Below are 7,802 nucleotides of genomic sequence, written 5' to 3'. Positions count from 1 at the left end.
AAGGTTTAGTGTCATCCCTATAAACATTCAAAAATAGATACTGAAATGAAAAATACATATAAGATTATTCACCTCAATGTCGACACGAAAAAATAAATATTGGCGGAGAGCCCGTCATCCATGCGCAAAGTTTCGGAAGTCTCATTCGACATCCAAGTGGTCGCCATATTGGCTGTATCTACTGTCCGTGACGTCACCCCCTGGACAGTCGACATTGAAAACACCCGGTGGACCCTACGATGGGAGACGAACGCACCCTTTCTGACACGGAAGCTCTTTTCGAAAAAGAGAACATCACACAACCGAGTGAAGTTACCGGGGCAATATTACCCCATTGTTTCGAGCCATATTTAGATGACATGCGGATCATGGCCAGACCACCTCCCCGCCCTATCCACCTCCGCGCGGCGGTGATAAACGTCCACTTCCGCCACCGCTGCGACGAGCCACCCCGGCCTACAAAGCAGGCGGCAGGCTCAGCCTTCTCAACAAGGCCGGTAGGATCCACAAGGCCTGCGGAGGCCGTCCTTCAGCGGCTGCTGCATGGAAGCCTTCCGATGCGCACATCAACGCATTTTTTTTTTTAGTAGCTGTATACACACCTAGCTGAACCCACGAAGCTCTCGTCTTTTGCACCAGTGCAATATGTTTTTCACGAAGAACCGGGTCACTTATGACTACTAACTTATGAAGGGTAAATTCATCCTCCCGAGTGTTCAAGTAATGTCCAGCAATGCAACGAGCCGGCATTTTGGCTCACACGAAGGAACAACAAGCTACCTTCCCGAAGGTAAAACTAATAGAAACAAACGAGTCCACTTGAGGGCGGTCCTGCAATATCTTATCCCCACAAGGGTCATGGGAGTGCTGGCGCCTATCCCAGCTATCATCAGGCAGGAGGCATTGTACACCCTGAACTGGTTGCCGGCCAATCACAGGGCAAATGGAGACAGACAACAGTCACACTCAAAATCGCACCCAAGAGCAATTAAGAATCTCTATTTAATCCATATTTTTAAGAATGTGGGAGGAAACCGGATTGGTCGAGAAAACCCACGCAGGCACGGGGAGTACATGCAAACTGCACACAGGCGAGGCTGGGATTTGAACCCCGGTCCTCAGAACTGTCAGGCCAATGATCTAACCGGATGCTCCACAGTGCCGCTTGTTGCATAATATAAACTATTTATATATTTGTTATGTATAATGTGTTTTGTTATTTTGGAAGTTTGCTGTACACAAATCATGTAGCCCTTCATACGATCGCTGCTCACGATGTAGCCCTTAGCTTAAAAAATATTGCTGACCCCTGCTGTATTGTCTGGTGTAAAAACAATTGTTGTTATTTATAGATAGAAACTACTGTTAAGCAATTACCGAAATCCTTAGGGTGGACATAGATAATACAGATGCTGAAGTTCTCGCTTGGAGTGAACAGGTTGGATAGGGTTAGAAATGAGCTCATTAGAGGGACAGCCAACGTCGGATGTTTTGGAGACAAGGTTAGCAAGAGCAGACTTCGATGGTTTGGACATGTCCAGAGGCGAGAGAGTGAATATATTGGTAGAAGGGTGACGAGGATGGAGCTGCCAAGGAAGAGAGAGCAAGAGGAAGACCAAAGAGAAGGTTGGTGGATATTGTGAGGGAGGACATGGAGACTGTCGGGGTTATACAAGAACATCCACGAGATAGGCTAAGATGCTGTGGCGACCCCAAACAGGACAAGCCGAAAGGAAAAGAAGAAGAAGAAAAAGACTATAAGATTATCATATGCACGATTGAGTTTGTAGACATCCATCCTGTCGTGCAAAACTCCGGAGCCGCGATGCATCTCCATTTGGTATACAACGCAGACTGCACTCGCATTAAACCAACAACCAACCCCGCTGAAATGTCCTCGGAACGTAACGTACAGCATGCAAAGTGTCACTTTTGTCCGAGGGAAATGTGGGTCATGTGTGAAGCAGAGCCTCGTGGAATCCGAACGGTAGAGTGATCCGCCCATCTGTTCCTACCAGAAGTCTCAGTTCAGGGCCAATTCCACCATCCGCCGCTTTCCAGTAGCATGAGCTCACAAGTTGTACGGGAACAAAATTGTGTGTTTGGACTTGGGTGTGTGGCCGAGTGAACGACAGAGGACACTGGTGTTGTCTAGCATGTCTCGCTAGACGCTACACGGCACAAAGGTCCGCTGTCTGTCATGTGTTCTTATCTTGGGAACGGTACTGGAGGAAGCGCTGGGAACTGCCAAGCCGCCTGCTTTTTCGATACCTCCTCACAAGGTCGTGCGCTGTACGAGGGACTCGGGACGTTCCGTTCGGCTGCTCAAAAAGTATCTATGTTTATCAATGAAAAAAAGAACACTCCTGTATAGAGGCGGCACGGTGGATTAGCTGGTAAAGTGTTGGCCTCAGGGTTCAATCCCAGCCCCGCCTGTGTGGAGTTTGCATGTTTTCTCTGGGCACTCCTCCCACATCCCACAACATGAATTGGACACTCTAAATTGCCCCTAGGTGTGATTGTGAGTGCGGTTGTTTGTCTCGATGTGCCCTGCGATTGGCTGGCAACCAGTTCAGGGTGTACTCTGCCTCCTGCCCATTGGCAGCTGGGATGGGCTCCAGCACTCCCCGCGACCCTCGTGAGGATAAGCGGTGAAGAAGATGGAAGGATGGATGGATGGATGATCCTTACTTAGTCCCTGTATGTTCAGGCATTAGAAAACAATTTCTAGTTTAAGCATGTGTGCATGCGCATGGTGTACACACGTGCATGTTCTTCCAATATGTCACGAACCTCCGGTACGGGGCTGGACCCAAATGCAGGACTCCGAGAGGAACAGGGTCATACACAGTGTAAGCAGTCCAAGAAGGCAGAGGCACAAAACGCTAAGCAGAGGCAGGATCCGAAAACATGAAGCGAGGTATGATCACTAGGAGACAAACTAGGAAACCTGAACTAGGACTTGACGATGGCTATGAAACATAAACTAAGATGGGACTAAACTGTGGTGGCACAGAAACGCTGTGACGAGGATAGCTCAACACGACACTATTCACTAGTCTGTTGTCTGTCTCTATGTGCTCTGTGATTGGCAGGCAACCAGTTCAGGGTGTACCCTGCCTCCTCCCCATTGACAGCTATCCCCACGACCCTTGTGAGGATAAGTGGCAAAGAAAATGGATGGATAAACTCTTATATTGAATTGTTAACCAGAAAACAAAGCTACGTGGAATGTATGAGGACTCACTAGTGATGTTGTCAGTCGTTGAGGAATATTATTGACATTTTAAAATTCAGTGCCCACAAAGTATTTTCTGTTGAATATTATTCCAAATAAATTGGGTTTTTGCTTTTAAAAATGGTTCCAGTATTTACCCCCGAAATGTCTGAGATTTTTTTACCAACAAATCTGACTTTTAAAGCAAGTTCAACCAGCATGTTGGTTAGGCTTTAAAACCAGCGCCTTGGACTGACATACAAAACATCCATTCATTTTCTTTGCCACTTATCCTCACATGGGTCACAGGGAGTGCTGGAGACTATCCTAGCTGTCAACAGGCAGGAGGCGGTGTACACCCTGGACTGGTTGCCGGCCAATCGCCGGGCACATGGAGACAAACAGCCGCACTCACAGTCACACCTAGGGGCAATTTTAGAGTGTCCAATTCATGTTGCATGATTTTGGGATGTGGGAGGAAACCGGAGTGTTTTCCAACGCCCACATCCGAAACAAAAAACAAAAAAATGGAGTGAAACCCACGTCGCCGATGGTGTCGTGGTACACTCGCCTGACTTTGGCGCGGGCAGCGTGGAATCGATTCCTGCTCAGTGTTGGTGTCGATGTGTGCCCTGCGACTGACTGGTGACCGGTTCGGGGTGTGGGCTGCCTTTTCCACAGTGTTAGCTGGGATGGGCTCTGCTGTGACCCTTGTGAGGTTAAGCGGCTTGGACAATGGCTGGATACCTACTTCGAGCTCCTCTGTTCAGGTTGAATTTACTATCAATATTGGTTCGGTTTTGCTTTTGGATCTTTGTTCTGGGAGGTTGAAGGACGACTTCTGTCACTCAAGGAAGATTTTTTTCCCAGCAAGACCGCAGACCATGAACATACGGTCGAGGGTTTGATATCCGTAGCTTACAAAATCATTCAGGCTTTTACTCCGTCATCCAGAGAAACATCTGAACATTGTGAGGTCGGCTGAGAACTTCAAACCTCAGCGGTTGGTGTGAATTGAAGCAAGGACACGCACTAGTGCGTACTAGTGCCACATGTCAGTATGAGGCTGCAGGAAACGTGCGTGATTATGATTTCCTGTTAATACTGGTACTGTATTTTAGGTTACGCTTTGAACTTAGGTGCAGAAATGATCCAAAGCGTATATTTCTTGGTGCATTTGACACACGATTTGGAAAGTGGTAAAAATAGATAAACCCTGCAGTGGTACAATAAAAGCTAAACAATAATCATCATTCATTTTGAATCAATGAGCACTCACTGTGGAATTTGCAAATTGCAAAGTCTTGAGGGCTCGCTGTTGTGTGGGCCATTATGTCCGGGCGGCGCAGGCACAGTACTTCAGTGTTCTCGGCACCAGAAGTGGGATGGAGCGTCACGATACAATATTCTGTCTGTTCAAGTTTAGTTTTCAGGCCTTCCACTTTTGCTCTGGGTCATCTTCCGCTTCCTCGGCAACGAAAGCAGCCCAGCAATTTCTCGACAAAAGCGGGCACTTATCCAACTTTCAGTATTTATTGCATAGTAACTCTCGGAGGTGATAAACAGCACGGCATTAGAAATTGCCATTAGAGGAGCTAATAAACGAGAAATAACTTATTACTGATTGATGTTTATCTCCCAAAATGATGCGGTAGCTACGGTAAGGACAGGAAAGACAGGAACTGTCAACTGATGTCATCCTGCGAGGGCGGCTGAGAGATAGTACGAACGGTTAACGCCCTCGCCTGCTGCGTATCCTGGGTCGTCGTCGCTCTGACGAGGATTCTGTGACCCTTTTACAGCGCCGTAAATCTTCCTGCGCTGGGAAAAGGTTATTAAAGCGTCACATTGTTGGCAGAGCTCAGTGACACAGTTGTAGCCCAAATGTCTTGATGTGTGTGAATATGAAATAGCTATTTATGTCGAGATCTGTTACAGAGGTTCTGTGTGTGTGTTAGAGACTCAATATCACCCAGTCATCACACACGCTGGTTGAATGCAGCTGAATGAAATCAGTTACATAATGATGTTGCCGCACAGCACGGTATATCGCAGTTATCTATGCAAATCCTCCCTATTTGGTTGGCGTCACTCCTCCCATGGCGCTCCGGTCTCATGCTAACCTTTTGTGTCGCTGGAATCCACAGTTGCGACGGAGCCTCCTAAAACAGCAATGTGCGATAATAACATTCAGCGTGAGTCATCAGGCTCACCCCGCGTAAGGGCCTGCAGCTCGTGGCGCCACACCCGGGATTCATTCACACACTCCTCTGCTGCAGGCCGGCCTCCCATTGATGGCGGGAGGAGTGGAGAAGTGGAGGGGGTGGGGGGGGGGGGCACTCGACCTCTTCTACACCGCGCACGCCGATTTAGCAAGCTTACAAATGCACTTTGCTACGAGAGGAAGTGGAGCCAGTCCACGTGGTGTTGTTGTTTTTCACCAGGACGTCCGCGGCGGCCAGGAAGGGCCAGTGGAAGAAACCAGTCGGAACGCTGACATCCCAAAATACACTCATATCAGTCACGCTGTGAATAAGTAGCACTGCGCCGAAGTGAAGACCACCACAAGTTTTGAACCTTCCTGAAAGAAATAAGCAATAAAGAAACCAAGCCCGTCACCGCTGACTAACTCGAATTTTATGGCTACACTGAGTGATGGATGGAGCGGGACAAATGTGGGACAAATGTGTTACTTTGTTACTGAACAGGTGTGAACGATATAATGACCACATGCTTTTTAATTTCACCTTTCTACTAATTTCTTAATTTTCTTTCTCATCCACCAGAGTGATTGCAGATGCAATTTAGCTACGACCACAGCACTACAATCAAATTCAAATGTTTTTTGCTACATTGTGTCTAAAAGACAAATGATTCAACTGAAAGCATTTGGGCGGCACGGTGGATCAGCTGGTAAGCGTTGGCCTCACAAGGATGGATGGATGGATGGATGGATGATGGATGGATGGATGGATAAAAGTACTTATTTATTTAGAATTTGGAGGAAGTCACCTCCCACTAGTCAAGACTACACACAATGAAGAATGAAATGATCAACCCCCCCACCCCCACCCGGACATTTATTACTTTTGTAATTAATAACAACACAAATAAATGTATTTCCTTGTGTTGCAACTTCAATGCGAGCCCAACTGAGCGCGTAATCTTTTCTGGACATCAGCTGACTGCTGACCTCAAGTGGTGACATCTTGTAACTGCAGTAACGGCGTGACTCATCGACTGTAGAACGTTTTGTATCCCAGATAATATGTTGAGATATTCTGTCAATAGCAGGCTGGAGCATCTAACTTCTGTCGAAAAATAAAAGAAAAAAGCGTTGAAAATATTTTGTGATCACTTTTGGTGAATCTGAAACGAGCGCTTAGGGCGCACAATCTAATGAGACCCAAATTGGGTGGTGGGGGGTGTCAATAATGCTCAATTTTGACTTGGGAAGTATTCATGTGGCCAAAATGTTACTATTTTTAGCATTTCAGTTTTGAGTGGCTGTAGGGTACAATTGAACCTTTTTATCTACACAAAACATGACATGGTCACCATTACGTTAGTTTATGCAATAATTTTCATACACGATCCATGGTGCTTATCCCATTGATAGTTGCGGGTAGGTGGAGCCGATCTCAGCAGCCTTCTGACAAAAGGCAGACTACACCGTGGACTGGTCATTTGTCCAAAGCAGGTTTCAAAACATCCATCCATCCATCCATCCATCCATCCATCCATTTTTTCATCGCTTATCCTCACAAGGGTTGCGGGGAGTACTGGAGCCTATCCCAGCTGTCAACGGGCAGGAGGCGGGGTATACCCTGAACTGGTTGCCCGCCAATCGCAGACCACATGGAGACAGACAACAGTCGCACTCACAATCACACCTTGGGGCAATTTAGAGTGTCCAATTAATGTTGCATGTTTTGGGGATGTGGGAGCAAACCGGAGTGGCCGGAGAAAACCCACGGGGAGAACATGCAAACTCCACACAGGCGGGGCCGGATTGAACCTTGGACCTCAGAACTGTGAGGTCAACGCTTTCCAGCTGATCCACCGGTTTGAAAACAGCAAGATTAAAAATTCCTAATATCCAAATAGTAGAGGAGCTCATCAGTCACAAGTCCCACAGAACCTTCCTGTTACATTTTCAAAAGCAAATATCAATTTCAGATGGAACTGTGGCTCAGCTGGTAAAGCGTTGGCCTCGCAGTTCTGAGGACCCGGGTTCAATCCTGGCCCTGCCTGTGTGGAGTTTGCATGTTCTGCGTGGGTTTTCTCCGGGCGCTCCGGTTTCCTCCCACATCCCAAAATTATGCAACATTAATTGGACCCTCTATATTGCCCCCATGTGTGATTATGAGTGCGACTGTTTGTCTCTATGTGCCCTGCAATTGTACCCCACCCAGGATAGACTCCAGCACTCCCCGCGACCCTAGTGAGGGTAAGCGGCAAAAGAAAATGGATAGATGGATGAACATCGATTTCAAATTGCTGATTGAAATTTCCTTCAGGTGCAGTCACTTGAAAAGTTATTTGAGCCATGATGTTAAAAAATGTTCGTCGTCAGTGCTCCGCT

Source organism: Syngnathoides biaculeatus, chromosome 2 (genome assembly GCF_019802595.1).
Source record: "Syngnathoides biaculeatus isolate LvHL_M chromosome 2, ASM1980259v1, whole genome shotgun sequence".
Taxonomy (NCBI): domain Eukaryota; kingdom Metazoa; phylum Chordata; class Actinopteri; order Syngnathiformes; family Syngnathidae; genus Syngnathoides; species Syngnathoides biaculeatus.
Note: the sequence above shows the minus strand (reverse complement) of the source record.